This window comes from Octopus sinensis, linkage group LG7 (genome assembly GCF_006345805.1).
Source record: "Octopus sinensis linkage group LG7, ASM634580v1, whole genome shotgun sequence".
NCBI lineage: Eukaryota > Metazoa > Mollusca > Cephalopoda > Octopoda > Octopodidae > Octopus > Octopus sinensis.
In genome coordinates, this window is record NC_043003.1 from 81,663,029 (window position 1) to 81,679,272 (window position 16,244).

The window sequence follows — 16,244 nt, forward strand, 5'->3', positions numbered from 1 at the left end:
TAATGTCTTCAGGCTACATTTTCCTTCGTATCATTTCTCTAGCTATGTACTTAAAGTGTCAATGTCAGCTATTATGTCTGTAAATGTGAATAGTTTCGGAACCAAATTGTTTACAAGGAAATTTCTTTTCTTTCCTCTTTTCTTCCTATACTTTTTCTTTTTGTTTCTTATTCTATTACTTTTTCTGTCCATACGTACTGTTTATATATATATATATATATATATATATATATATATATATATATATATATAAAACAGTATGTGTGCAAACGGTTGCTTGCTAAATACAGTGTTCACTCATCCAATATTCTCTCTTCGCGAGCAGTCATTTTCCTCCTTTTGCCTCGTGTTCCTCCGTTGAATGCCTCATATCCGTACCACCACCCTGGCTCTATATGTATATTTCCGTTGTCTGCTTCAGGTGTGCCAGGGAAACGACATCAAAGGAATGTTCCAGGCCAGTCTTATTTATGTGAGTTACTTTGCTGGATTTTTCTTCATGAAGGCATCATTGAATGACGTTGCCCAATAATTTCTGACTCTGCATTTTCTTTCCTTTTTGAATCCAAATCTCTCGATTCTACGAATCTCTTTCTCTCTCTCTCTCTCTCTCTCTCTTCTCTCTCTCTCTCTCTCTCTCTCTCTCTTTCTATCTCTCTCTTTATCTCGCCTGCCTCTCCAGAATATATATACATATATATATATATATATATATATATATATATATATATATATATATATATATATATATATATATATAACTGGTTAAGTAAATGACCCAGAGCGTCTTTTCTGCCATTTCTGCCATTGCTTCAATATTAAATTTGCTGAGTGGTGACGATCGGATTTAATATAAATAGGTAACCTTAATGAGTAGGGTAACATTGCATACTCTATGCTTGCCTAAACCTGATTCAAATGAGCAATTTTTACTATCTTTTCTATGTTTTTGAGGATTGCTTCTAATACTGTTTCATTGATGTTGATATACTTGATTTTCTTAAAAAGGTCTTTTACGATAACTCTTTACATTTATATTTCCTTTTCGTTTATTACCTAAGGCTAAGATTCATTTTTGTATTTTGCATTTGTGTTTGTATCATGTTCGCATTAAGAACATGATTGAAAATAAATGGTACCTGCTTTTAAATATTGATTAATCAGTTGTTTCGCTGTAAATAAATTATTTGTTTATTTGTGCATACATTTTCCAAAATATTTCTTTCTTTTAAGATTTCAAATTCAGTTGCCAATCTATTTAATCTTTTTGTTTCTCTGCAATAAAATGTTATTTATTCTCACTTTGCTGTCGATAGTTTCGTTTGCTTGCATATTAATTTTGCTAATGTATAATGATTACTTGAAGAGTCACAAGACATCAAATTGATAAAAAGGAAGTGTGATTGTTTTGTTACTCAAGTTTTTCACATATGCATTAGCGGCATAATTCAAAGGAGATTCGAAGCCAGCTCACAACAACCTTATCCGTACACTATAAGACAATTATCACACGAACACACGTACGCAAGCGTAAACTTATAAATACCAATACACACACACACACACGCACGCACACGCATACGCACACACACATACGCCAGCATTCATGCATACATACATATATACCATCTCATCCACATTTGGTGTGTGTATGTGTGTATGTTTGTGTATTATATAGTTTGAATCTATCAAAATAATGCTCCAGATATGAAAGTAGTTAATATGTGAACAGTACAACAGACAATAAATTGTAATAAAATTTGAAATTTCATCTGTATTATTTCTCCATTAAAACATCCAGTGAGGCACATACACAAAGAATGCGTCGATTTTTAACATAGAAATATTTATCATATATATACACACGCGCGCACACATATCATTGTGACCTGTAGAGGAAGAGGTTGTGCTCATGAGATTTGAACTACACTGAAATTAATGACAATTTCTTTACATTTAAACGTTTTGATAAATCATGAAAACCATTTAGAAGGAGGCGGTTCCAGAAAGATGTTGTACTGTAAATGGACTAATAACGGATTTTGTGGGTTTTGTGGGTGAGCTGGACAAAAAAATGGCAGATAAGAAGAGACGAGGACGTTGTGTTGGGAGTTCGTGTATAGGTACTTACTTGTACTTGTGACGGCGTTCACCAGGGTGGGTCGAGCCGGCTGCTTCTCTGGTCCTAACGGCATCATGAACCATGGCGGCCCACGCTCGACTGTCCTGTGCGAGGTCACTGGAGATAGCGAAGCATTCGCAGTTCCATCTGTGAACCTGAGATTTCGGAGAGGTCCTCCTTTATCGTCGTTGCCCAGGTCTTCAGTTACCTGCCCGTGTGCTTGCGCCAGTTGGAAGTGGAGTGCGCTTGCGCTAGTTGGGAACTGCGTTGTGTATAGGTAGTACGAAATTAGTTAACTCTGTGTTGTAAATGGCTCTGTAATAAAGGTGAAAAGTTTCAGAGAGGAAATAACACGCGTGCCAGTGGCTGAGGTGTGCTGATGAGTGACATCTTGCGAATCAGTTCTCTATTTAACAAAATGTAGTTTTGAAGTTTTCAAAATGATGCAAGAAAACAGTATTTTACAGACTTAAAGATATTGTTCCTCATAGGTTATGTCGTAGTTCGTTTTCAGATATTGGGGTATAGCTCTGAAAATTTAGAGAAAAGAACGACAGAAAAAGAAAGAGGCAATGTTGGTAAGGTGGATGATAACTCTTTGTCGTATCTGTTGAATTTAATAGAAAAGACATATTCAGGAGTATAGCCATATTAGTTTCTTTCCTGAGATACTTTTGAACAGGATAGGTATGTATGGTGGAATTCAGTTGGAAGAGATTTTCCTTGTGAGAGCATTGCAGAACTTGGATGCAAAATGGGCAACAAATATAGGATGTTGAGAAATGGATGAAAGGAATATTTTGCAAAGTTAGCAGATGCTTATCAATTATTTATTGAGCACCCTGTCGCTGAAAGAACCAGAGGGGCACATGTCATAATTGGGATTGGTCTTGCAGAAAAGCTACTGGAATTTTACATGCTGATGATGTTTGTCTTAGCATTGTAGGTATAAGAATTTTCAGTAGTGGTAAGGAAAAGTACGTGGAGTTAGCTATTATAAGTAAAACGTGATCTATGTGATTATTTATGTATCGGTTTCATGGTCGTTTGAGAAAAGGCGGATGAATTGTACAGTGGGATTAATTTTGATATTTGGAATGCAGGAAAATGTTGGAATTTGTCAGTGTACCGTGTAGCTACAATATTTGTCTAAGGAGAAACAGAGCAAAAATCTGCTGATGATACACATTGTCTAGTTGACAGCGTTCAAATGAGCAACGCAATGTGCGTAACACCACTTTAAAGATGAAAGAAAACTTTCTTCGCCATTTATAACGTGACTGAATCAAACAAATGCTCAGTAATATATCACATATCTATATCCATACACATTGACATGCACATAGAATGCCTTCAGCGATTGAATAATAATCCTCCTCGGTATGTTACAATATTCGTTCTGAAATGTCTAATCAAAAGAATTTTATTGCACGCGAGTCACCGAGTTTGATGAGTCGCAATAATAATAATAATAATAATAATGATGATGATGATGATGATGATGACTACGACGACGACGACGACGACGATGATGATGATGGTGATGACGATGACGATGACGATGACGACGACGACGATGATAATGATGGTGATGCCGATGTTGACAAAGTCCTTACCCATCGATGGTTTGTGTCTTCTGGTTAAAAATCAGAGACAGAATGGTTTATCATAGCCCAAGATTAATGCCTACCTACAAGAAGCTACCAGGCCAACATCTTAAAGAACGGCAGTAGCACAAGTCGTGTATGTAAACAAAAAAATGAAACCATCGATCATGTTGTCTCCATATGCAGCCTTCTTGCGCCTACAGAGTATTTCAACAGGCATGATAGTGCAACACAGCGTATTCACTGGGTAATTTGCAAAACTTGAACCTACCCCATGATAAAAACTGGTGGGAACACAACACGCCGCCAGTGCTTGAAAATGACCGCATTTCACTTCATTGGAACTTCACCATATAAACTGACGGAAAAAGAGATGCAAATAGGCCAGACATTATATTGAAAGACTTCACACAAAAATCGTGCTTCCTCATTGATATGACTGTACCAATCGACATAAAGGTATCTGTCAAGTCCTACCAAAAACTGAGCAAATATAAAGATCTTGAAATAAAAATGTGGAACCTCAAGACTAAAACTATACCTGTTGTCACAGGTGCCCTAGGAATGATAACAAAAGAGACTGATTGCTACCTACCTCAGATACCAGGAAATCTAAAAATGGAAGAAATTTAAAAAATAGTGCTCGTGGGAAGTGCCATTATCCTACGTAAACTATTGTCTGTGTAATCCCCCAAACATTTCAATCCGTAAACACTGTCAAAATACTTTTAAATGTACATAACAGAAAATAGCTTTTACTGTCATCTTAACACCAGACTATCATCTGATAATCAAATTACTTTTACAACAAACTTCTAATTTATGATATGACAGACATTCTCGTGTACAATACACTGGGCAAAAACTAATGTATAACACCCTAGTCATAATACCATCTTGAACTTCTAACTTGTTGTCTCTTCATGTCTCTGGGTGAGATTTAGAATCACCTTGTACAAATACGAAGCAAAAGCCAAACATATAATAATAATGATAATAATAATAACAATAATAATATTAATAACAACAACAATACAGTATTTACATTATTTACAATTGATAGATATTTGTACTCATCTTGTTTGTTGTTAATGCAACATTTCGGCTGATATAGCCTCCAGCCTTCATCAGGTGTCTTGGGAAAATTTCGAACCTGGGTTCTCATTCCTAAGGTATTTTTCGATGAAAATATGGCGTAGTGGTTAAGAGCACGGGTTACTAACACCAAGATTCCGAGTTCGATTCCAGGCAATGGCCTGAATAATAATAATAATAATAATAATAATAATAATAATAATAATAATAATAATAATAATAAGAGTAATAATAATAATAACAACAACAACAACAACAACATTGAAAAATACCTTAGGAATGAGGACCCAGGTTCGAAATTTCCCCAAGACACCTGATGAAGGTTGGAGGGTGTATCAGCCAAAACGTTGTGTTAACAACAAACAAGATGAGTACACATATCCATCAAATGTAAATAATGCACATAATTCGCCATCTCTTAAATATAGAACTGTATTAACAACAACAATAATAATAACAGTAATAATGTAAAAGCTACCTTTATCAAAAGATAAATGACAGAAACATCTAACGTTAACCTTAACCAGTAAAATGTCATAAAGGAGTTAGAACCAGAGGAGAACTACAAATGCCTAGTAGTGTATGAATGGGACGGAATCAAATATTCAGTAATGAGGGAAAGGATCAGAAGAGAATGTTATCACAGGGTAAGTGCAATACTCAAGACAGAGCTGAATGCAAGAAACAGGATCGAAGCAATCAATACTTTAGCCATACCAGTCATGATTTACAGTTTAAATTTCATTAACTGGTCAATTACTGCAATATGTAATCTTGACAGAAAAATACGAAAATTGTTGACAATGCATAGAATGCACCACCCTAAGGCAGATGTAGAACGACTTTATCTGCCATGGAAAGGAGACCATGGACGTTTACAATTGGAATTACAATGAAGATTGCCACAATTGGCCTAGATACCTACTTGAAAAACTTTGAGGATTGGATCTTAAAACTTGTCTCAAAACATGAAAACACGAAAGCATCATACTCAGTAACAAAACAGGTAGAGGATTATATAAGTGAATTCCAAATACAACAAATTCTGGAATTAGACGTACCAGAAACAAGCACAGAAAATGCTAAGCGTATGAAAACCCGTGCTAAAACTTCTGCCTTAGATATTCTTACTGATAAATGACAAGAGAAAGCTCTCAATTGCAAATACCCAAAGAGAGCTAATAATATTGACAAAAACCCTTACCCATCAATGGTAAGTGGTTTCTGGCTTAAAATCTGAAACAGAAGGGTTTATCATAGCAGACCAAGATCAATGCCTACCTACAAGAAACTACCAGGCCAACATATTAAAGAACGGCAGCTGCACACATGTCAACAACAAAATGAAACCATTGATCATGTTGTCGCCATGTGCACTCTTCTTGCGCCTGCAGAGCATCTCAAACAGGCATGATAAAGCTTCACAACATATTCACTGCGTTATTTGCAAAACTTGTACCTCCTCCATGATAAAAAAAACCTGGTGGGAACACAAACCAAGTCCAGTGCTTGAAAATGATCGCATCTAACTCCTCTGGAACTTCATGTTTCAAACTCACAGAATGAGATATGGAACTAGGCCAGACATTATATTGTAAGACTTCAGACAAAAATCATGCCACCTCATTGATATGACTGTCTCAATTGATTTAAATATATCTTGTGGAGCCTCGAGACTAAAACAGTACCTGTTGCATAGGTACCCAAGGAATGATAGCAAAAGGGGTTGATTATTACCTAACTCAGACACCAGGAAATCCCCAAAATGGCAGAAATTCAAAAGATAGTGCTCATGGGAACTGTCCATATCCCACGTAAAATACTGTCTATGTAATCTCAAATTTTAAAACACTTATAATTTTGTTTTCTTAAACAATCTCTAGAACTATACTATGTACAAAGGCAAATATATGACACCCTAAGTATAATACCAACATGAACTTCTAACTTGTCTTTTGAGGTCTCTGGGTGAGACTTGGAGCCAACTTATGCCAATACAAAGCAAAAGTCAAACATATAAAACAACAACAACAACTACAACAATAATAATAATAATAATAATAAGGGCCACCAAATCTGGTTTCATTTGTATACCCGCATGATTTAAAGTTGTAAGTTGAAAATCCAGAATCACTTCAGAACTGAAATCAACTACGCAAGAAGTGTTAAAATTTTTACAATCTACACCCCTATAAAATATTTAAAGTGTAGCCGATACTTTAAAAAAATGAGAAAATTAGAAACGCCCCCAAGAGAATATATGTTACTGCAAAATACACCCATTAAACACCTAAATACATCAGTGGATAATAATAATAATAATATAATAATAATAATAATAATAATAATAATAATAATAATAATGATAATAATAATAATAATAAAACATTGTGTACAGTGCTCAGGTGTACTACAACTCATCTAAAGTGTATGTATAGTACATAGGGTAATGTACAAGCGTCAGGAAAAGAACAGTGCATGAGTCATGACATACACTTATGTGTATGAGTATGGAAGGGGGACAATCAGGTGTAGTTTCGGCGGATTTCGAAAAGCATGAGGGCCTTAAAGGATGCAGTATCATGGCAGTCAACAACTGACGTAGGCAGTTAGTTCCATGCTTCAGCAATTCTGAGCGTGAAAAAATGTTCCCGAAAGTCATGGGAGCTGTGCTGCTTTCTGACTTTGTAGGCATGTCCACGTGTGTTGGACACATCGAGATCAAAAACGTGTTCAGTGTTGTTGTTGGTGAGGTGGTTGATAACTTTGTGGGTGTTTACCAAGTCCATCGCCAGACGCCGGAGCTTCAATGAATCCATGCCCAGGGAAGCAAGGCGCTCAGAGTATGGTAGGTGTCTGATGAAGGGCATGCGTTTGGTTGCACGTCTCTGAACAGATTCCAGGAGGTCAATCTTCTGAGCAAGCTAGGGGTTCCAAACTGATGATGCGATTCCAAGTGTGGTCGTATCATAGCTGAGTACAGCTTTAAATAGATGGCTGGATATATATATAAACATAATTCCTAAGAACTGGTAACTATAAACATTCACCAACGGTACCGTACAGAAAACCTACAATAAATAACGTTTACCCACATCTACATAAGTAAACAGATACTTGCTTACAAATACTATAACATATATAAAAGAGAAAGGCACTCTATACAAATGATGTTACTTTATGTACTGTATTACTAGCACGTGACCTTGCTATAAATCTGTACAATGCTATGAAATATAATCAGTAATAAAAGCAACGATAGTAATTTGGGATAAAAGGAAAAACAGAACATTATTTTCTTCTTCCCAGTAACTTCATGTGTTGGGACCACTATCAAAGTACTTCTAGCCGGAGATAGGAAAGCCTTAGTAAATAAACTGCATACTGGATTGGTCGTCGCCTTTATAAAATGGAACATGTCCTCGCCCTCCCAGAGTCAAATTAGTTTGGAATGTCGAAAAGATTACTAATGGCTTGACCACTTCCGTAAATCAAGGCATGAAAACTCCCTCTAAAAGGATAACTCCAAGCAAAAGCCTTTCAAGTACACCATATTCATTTGATAAAACTTGGTTGGTAAATGGAGTAATTTTCTCTCCAGAAGCGATGGAACAAATACTCCCAAAACTACAATGTTGATCTAAAGCTTTTCGTGAAATCTATCAAGAAACGGGATAGCTTTTTAACTATAGCAAAACAGTCTAGTGACCCTGAAACAGAACCCTGAAAAATTCGTTAAATCCGCATTCTTTGATGGAAATTCATGAAAAGTACAACGTAAATCAAAACAAGACTGCCTTAATCAAGGCACTAGACCCAGAAGAAAGAACTTAACTAATTATGTGTGTAATGGAGATGGAATCTGGGACCTACAAATGCACGTAAAGATACGGAAAGAATATTATCGACAGTTATAGCTAACCTAAATACGAGAAGCAGGATCAATGCTAGCGATACCTTGGTCATACAATTTACGATTTAGAACTAAAACATCTTAAAATGTTTCATCAATTACATCAGTAAAATTTAACAAAAATAGGCAAGTTTTTCAAATGTACCGTATGGGTCATTGAAAGGCAGATTTAAGCGGGTTATATATCCCGCGAAAGGGTTGATAATGTGAAATGATGAAGCTGAAATAATCACTTAAGACAGTAGCCATAGGCTAGACATTTAACAATAACGATCGGATGCTTGAACTTGTCTGCGCATAAGTGCCAAGAGACTACTCAGTATCAGAAGAAAATATGTAAAGGGAATAAAGATCGTTGAGACAGGTGCGAGTAAATGAAACAGAAGAAACCCCTATGAAATCAAGTCAAATTAAATCTCAAGCTAAATCAAATTCAAATAGAATCGTGGAAATGCATAATATATTGAAAAGGCATTACGTAATAAATAACCCATTATAGACATTGACAACCACCTATCAATGGTTGGCTATTATAGACAACCATCTCAGTGGTTGGCTGTTTACAACAGCTTAGGATCAGTGTTTGCCCGCAAGAAATTATCTAGATAACATTTTTACAATTGGTGCTGACCCTACCTGCCCCTTTTGTGGTACAACTCGAGAGAAACTGACGACTTCATCCGTATCTGCTACGTGCTAGCCTAAGATGGGTATACGAATCACCATGGTAGACTTGTACAGTATTTGCACTAGTTCATATGCTGTCAGCTCAAACTCTCATATAAGAAGAACTGGTGCGACTATAAAATAATTCTGTTATCTGGGTCAGTACTATTCAAACTCACTGTATTATTCAGGTTGATACACGAAATATTTCGGTGAAAAATTACCGTAACAAAGTTTGTTTGCTCATAGAAATATCAATTCTAGTCGACTTCAAGAACACCGTAGAAACGCCTGAAAAGTTAAAAGTAAATACAAACACATTGAACTGGAAATTTCAAACCTGTAGGATCTATAAATGAGAATTATAACTGTGATTATCGGAGCCTTGGGAATGGGAATGATACTAAGTGGCACTCATAAATGCTATGATCAAGATACCAGGAACCGCCCAAAGTATCAAAACTAGAGAAAAAAATATTTTCATGGGTACACCCATATCTGAAGAAAAAACTGCCAACCAAAGAATATTTCAAAATCTTTCAAAATATTTCAAGTTGTCAAATATAACAAAATCCTTTTAGCGAAATTTTCCTTCTCAGGGTTTTGTATCCTTTCCTTTAAAAATATATCGTTGCTCATCATAAGTAACACCCAGAATAAAATGTCCAGCTTGATGATAATAAAAATCCTGGAAAGCTTTAGAACAGCACATATAACAACAAAATAATAATAATAATAATAATGATAATAATAATAATAAGTTTTTATTATTATTATTATTATTATTATTATTATTATTATTATTATTATTATTATTATTATAAACAGTGCGATATAGTTTCAAAACATGATAAAAAAATTTCAAGAGACAGAGAAATTTTAAAAATAGGTACTTTAATCATCGCATTTAATCTTCCCTGTTTGAAGAAGAAGTTGAATAGCATAAACATTTAAAAAAGTACGCGAGGATTTAAAATGTTCTAGTGTTATAATTGTCTAGAACAAAATGAAATACATTGTTTACTGTATTTGTCACCCAACTATTATGAAAAAAGCAAATTTAATTTTAGATAAACTCAAGGATAGAGGTATTTATCAAATGTCAGCGCATGGCGAAGTTCATTTTAGTTGATTTGATTCGAGCAGTTGACCAGAGTATAATATTTTGCTGATGATATATCCCTAACACATTTTAAATAAACGCAAAATGCGGAAGAGTTTTGATAAAACATTCTAAATCCATTAACCCAAGCTCCGCTGAAACCAATGAAAGGAAAATTTTCACTCTTGATGTGCATGGAAAAACCCGACAGTCTACTCTGTTGATCTATCGTGGACACGTGTAACCAGTTATTGGCAAAAAAATAATAATAACTTATCAATATTTGAAGACGGCGAGCTGGCAGAATCGCTAACATGCCGGGAAAAACGCTTTAGCGGCATTTCGCCCGTCCTTACGTTCTGAATACAAATCCCCCCGAGGTTGACTTCCCCTTTCATCCTCTCGGGGTCGAGAGGATGAAATAAGTACTAGTTGAACACTGGGGTCGTGCCATAATTGCTGGTCTTGTGCCAAAATTTGCAACCATCATCATCATCATTATTATTGTTGTGTTGTTGCTGATATTGTTTGTTTTGCTATCATTAAGACCAATTACAATGACTATGTACGAACTAAGAAGCTTGTTTCCCAAACACGTGGTTCCGGATTCTGTTTCACAGCGTGATACATTGGCCAAGTGTCTTCTACTACAGAATTGGGCCGACCAAAGACGAAAGGGATCGAGTGGAACTGGTAGACGGAAACAAAAAAGAAGCCCGTCGTATATATATATATATATATATATATGTGTGTGTGTGTGTGTGTGTGTGTGTGTGTATTTATCTGTGTGTCATTGTGTCTGTGTTTGTCCCCACCACCATCGTTTGACACGGATGTTGCTGTGTTCACGTCTCCGTATCTTAGTGGTTCGGCAAAAAGACCAATGGGGTTAATACCGTGCTTACAAAGAATGAGGCTTGGGGTCGGTTTCTTCAAATAAAAGGCGGTGCTCCAGCATGGCCGCAGTCAAATGACTGAAACGAGTGAAAGAGTAATATAATCATTGGTGACAAAAATGCAAATCGTAGCATCGATACAAATATTATATCGAAAAGCAAAGAGGATATAACAATTATGAATCACGATTAACAAAAATATTCTACGAAGAAAAATTAAAGAAGAGACTTTTATTTTAAAGAAAACTGTAGAATGTGAACCTACGATACGGATGTAAATAAAGATAATATAACGACTATGAATATCTGAAAGCACTTGGGCGACAACATTTAATTATATAAGGTTTAATGTTAACTATTAAAGTGGACATAATTATGTATGTAACGAATCTAGTTTAGAGACATAAAGTATTCAGTGTAGTAAACATGTAACCTCGTAACCGCATATATATCGACTGCAAGGAATCTTATAAGTAAATTATATAAAAAATAAAATCTTATAAAATATATGTTATCATTATAGAATTATAAATAGATAAAGGAATATACTGGAGAATAGAAGAGATGCTACCTGAAGGTAATTGGGAAAAACAGATATACATGGGCTGTGGCGTTGTATTAAAATGTAGATTTGTAAAGAATTTCCGCTGCTGGAGTCAGGGGTAACAAGATGTAATGATTTTTACGATAGAGTTTGGTATATTATTGCCATCGGCTAGTCTGCATAAAAAGTAAAATAACAAATGCATACCGCTGTAACTAGAATAAATATTAAATCACATGTTTGAAGCTGCTTCGAAATTGCATTCAAAAAATGATTGGACGTATCAACGACAGCATATAAATGTACAGGATTATTGTTAGATACATATGTACATACATCTTCATACATAATTGCAAGTATCACATACGCACATACATACACAAGCATAAAATGGAGATGCAAGTCTACCGGCCTATTGACGTGAATTACATTAAAAATTTAAGTAGACATGTCCTATTATACAGTCTGCAGAGAAGTAAAAAATATTCTAAACTAATTTGATGTGTAATTAGACGCTTGAACATATGAAGTAGGTAGAGGGTAGGTTAATTATATAGCCTATTAAAATATACTGATAGAAATAAAGTAAATTCCAAATGATTCGATCTGTGGCTATGTGCTGAAACTAAAGCAATTATGGCGAGGAAGACACATTAGTCATTCAAAAACACACAACACCTGTTAATTTAAGCATTAGCGTCAACATTTTCGTTACTGTATCTGTGATCTCTTCACTAACACGTTTCCAATGTTGCTGTTCTGATATATATATATATATATATATATATATAGTTAATCCAAACGAGAAAACACAAAAAAACACAGCAACGGGAGGACGTGGAACAAATAAAGTATTATTGGACGCTCAGGAAAGAAGGGAAGAGGAGGGTTTAACGTTTCGAGCGGAGCTCTTTGTCGGAAACAAAGGAGAAGGAAAGATCCCGAGAAGGGAAGATAGAGGAAACAAAATTGCTGGCGGTGCTCACGAGGTCACATATATATGTGTGTGTGTGTGTATGTGTGTGTATGTATGTATGTGTGTGTGTGTGTGGAGGCGCAATGGCCCAGTGGTTAGGGCAGGGGACTCGTGGTCGGAACACATACATACACCACAGAAACCGGGAAACCGGGGCAGGCTTGAATAGGGTGCATAAATAATATATATATATATATTATTTTCATGGCTCTGGAAACACAGTATAACGTGTCGGATAAAATGTTAAAAACCAATCCTCCCGGTTTTGGCTTCAGAGTTCAAATTTAGCGGAGGTCGGCTTTCCACTTCATCGTTTAGAAGGGGACGAACTTGCAGAATCGTTAGCACGTAGCGAAATTGCAGCGCTTGTGCCAAAATTTGAAACCAACAGTTCTAAGTATGTTCTGAGTTCAAATGCTGCTGATGTTGACATTGCCTTTCATCTTTTCGAGCCGATAAAGTTAGTACAATTTGATCACTGGGGTCGGTATAATCGATTTACCCCCACTTCCGAAAATGCTAGTCTTGTGCTAAAATTCCAATCCAGTATTTTTTACTATGCTTTTTAACTAAAATACATATTTCCCTCCTTGCTGATTTTAAAATTCTACAGGAGGGCTAATTACTAAATTTTGGTTTTGAGTCTTGAATTGTGTGTCTACGTATGTGTGTATATTTGTATGTAATTATATACAAATATGCAGATATGAAAATCGGATTGATACTGATAGTAAAAATGTTATAAACATTTGAAATGATGTAATTTCAGACATTCGTAGTATTCATTGCTTCATTTATCGGAAGTTGTGGCTGTCTTAAGGGGAGATCATGCTGAACCAATATTTAGACTCTCGTCCAGCTAAAAATAGCATCCAAATCATCCTTAACTACACAAGGACCTAAATTCACATCGACGATGAGTATGGTGCTGAGTTCGTATGTGTCATTAAAATAATACTTTATTGAGCGCACGATTCTAAAAACACTTTTTCTTTTCTAATAATGAAATTGTAAACAAATTTTGAAAGAAAGATGGTAGAAAAAAGGAATTAACTTCAAATGTTGTTATTCTATGAAGCGTAGTGTCGATGACGATGCTGATGCTAATCCTCCTGACAGTAATCTTCCGCCACTATCAGACTTTGTAAAACAAATTTTACTACAAAGAAAGAGAAAGCTCAACATCTATGGCGCCGCGTAAGTGTTTCAAGTGGCGTGAGAATCGATAAAAGTTCACATCCTCGGAAATTTACATTAATTTAGGTATTATTAAGAACAATCAGCAAGTGGGAATCACTGAAATCTGTCTGAAGCGAGAAAATAAACGGTACTGTGGCACATTATGTTGTCTTTTTTGTTTTTTATTAGACGTTGTGACGTAGTCTAACGAAGATTTAGTTGCTATTTTTAGCAGCTGGAGAGACCACAAAATCTAGTACGCTGTTCCCATGGAGATAAACAGTCACGACTTACGGTATGTCTGGTAATGAAGGCTTCAACTGGCTAAAATTACTCAATTTTAAATGCTTGTAACTTTTTTTATTATTAATTTCTACAAAAAATGAATACGATTTCATCATCAGAAAACAAAACTACAACAGAAATACATTTTGGAAACAGAAGCCTGGTGCGAATTTGAAAAATTCTTTAAGTGGTTTGAATAAATTAAATAAAATCATATGTGTGTGTGTGTGTGTGTGTGTAAAAAGTTTGAATTAGATTCGTCCTTTAATTTGGAGGTTTCTAAAAACGATTTCTAATATTGATTCTTGATATTTTGCTGGTAGTTTGCCGTCGTAAATTTGTGAATATGAAAATAATACTTTTATATGATGTGTTGTGGATTTATGGAAAGAAATCCCCCAAAACTCAATAATTTTACTAAAAATGGAGAAGAGAAGATGTTGAAATATAAAAGAAATTTAATTCATGCTGACGATTGTTTCGTACAATGATATAAAAATCATGCAAATTCATGGTTGAATTGTATAAATTAAATTAATTATAAATCAATGTACTTTTCAGTGCAAGAGGTATAAACAATTTTTTTACAAAGGACTTGAGAAAGGAAATAGCAGAACAGAATCTAGGAGATTCACATTTATCTTGATGAGAAAAAGTGATGTGAGTCCAGTTAGGTATTAACTATGAATAAAGGCTATAACAGTTATTTGAAAATATAAGCAAAAGTGGTTTCGGAGAATTCCCTCTATAGATGAGTAAGAAGAATAGAGCGAACGTCTTTGAAAACACTTTTACTTATATTTTCAAGTAACCGTTATAGCCTTTAGTTATAGTTAATGCCTAACTGGACTTAGATCTCCTTTTCTCATAAGGATAAATATGAATCTCCTAGATTTTATTCTGGTATTTTCTTTCTCAAGTCCTTTATAAAAATTGTTTTCGTTCTTCTAGCACTGAATAGTACATTGATTTATAATTAATTTAAGTAATTTAATTCAATTCAGCCATGAATTTGCATGTTTTTTTATATCATTGTGCGAAACGATCGTCTGCATGAATTAAATTTCTCTTGTGTTTTAACGTCTTTGCTTCTACATTTTTAATAAAATTGTTGAGATTTATGGGATTTCTTTCCATAGATTCACAATACATCATATATATATATATATATATTATATATATATATATATATATATATGTATATATATATATATATATATATATATATATATATATATATATACATATACATACATACATACATACACACACAGGTACAAAGTTTTTCTGAACTGTTTACTTACGCGAACGTAAACGAACCAATGCCGAAGGTCATGCGGACAAATACAGAGGCACACGTTTATGTATATATATATATATATATGTATATATATTTACACGTATGTTGAACCGGTGTTCGGACAGAATCTGGGAAACCGGGTGCAAGTCTCTTTAGACCATTGAAAACATAAAGACAGACCAGTGGAAACCGACATGTCTAAAAGGGAAACCTTAACATTTTTCTGAAGTCTTGAATTTAAGCCTAGCCTCAACCGCAAAGCGGTGTATGTTTATATATATATATATATATATATAATATATATATATATATATATATATATATATATATATCGAGAGAGAGAGAGAAAAATATATATACGTATATATATATACGATGGGCTTCTTATAGTTGCTTTCAACGAAATCCACTCAAATGGCTTTAGTCGGCCCGGAGCTATAGTAGAAGAAATTGCCTTAAGCTTCAGGCAGTGCGAATGAACGAGGGACTATGCAATTAGGCTTCAGAGTTTTGAATATAATTTCTTTCGCATCTATATAGGTCAGTCGTTCTGAGTGTT

The 16,244-nt window shown here is 34.8% G+C and overlaps 1 protein-coding gene across 1 annotated transcript in view; it reads left to right on the top strand.

Moving 5' to 3' along the window:
• The first annotated feature begins 409 nt into the window (after positions 1–409).
• The window catches only part of LOC115214031 (carbonic anhydrase-related protein 10-like), a 613,696-nt gene continuing 597,861 nt past the window's right edge, over positions 410–16,244 (top strand). The window contains exon 1 of the mRNA XM_029783053.2: positions 410–472. The gene's annotated coding sequence lies outside the window, so the exon portion shown is untranslated. The remainder of the gene's footprint in view (positions 473–16,244) is intronic.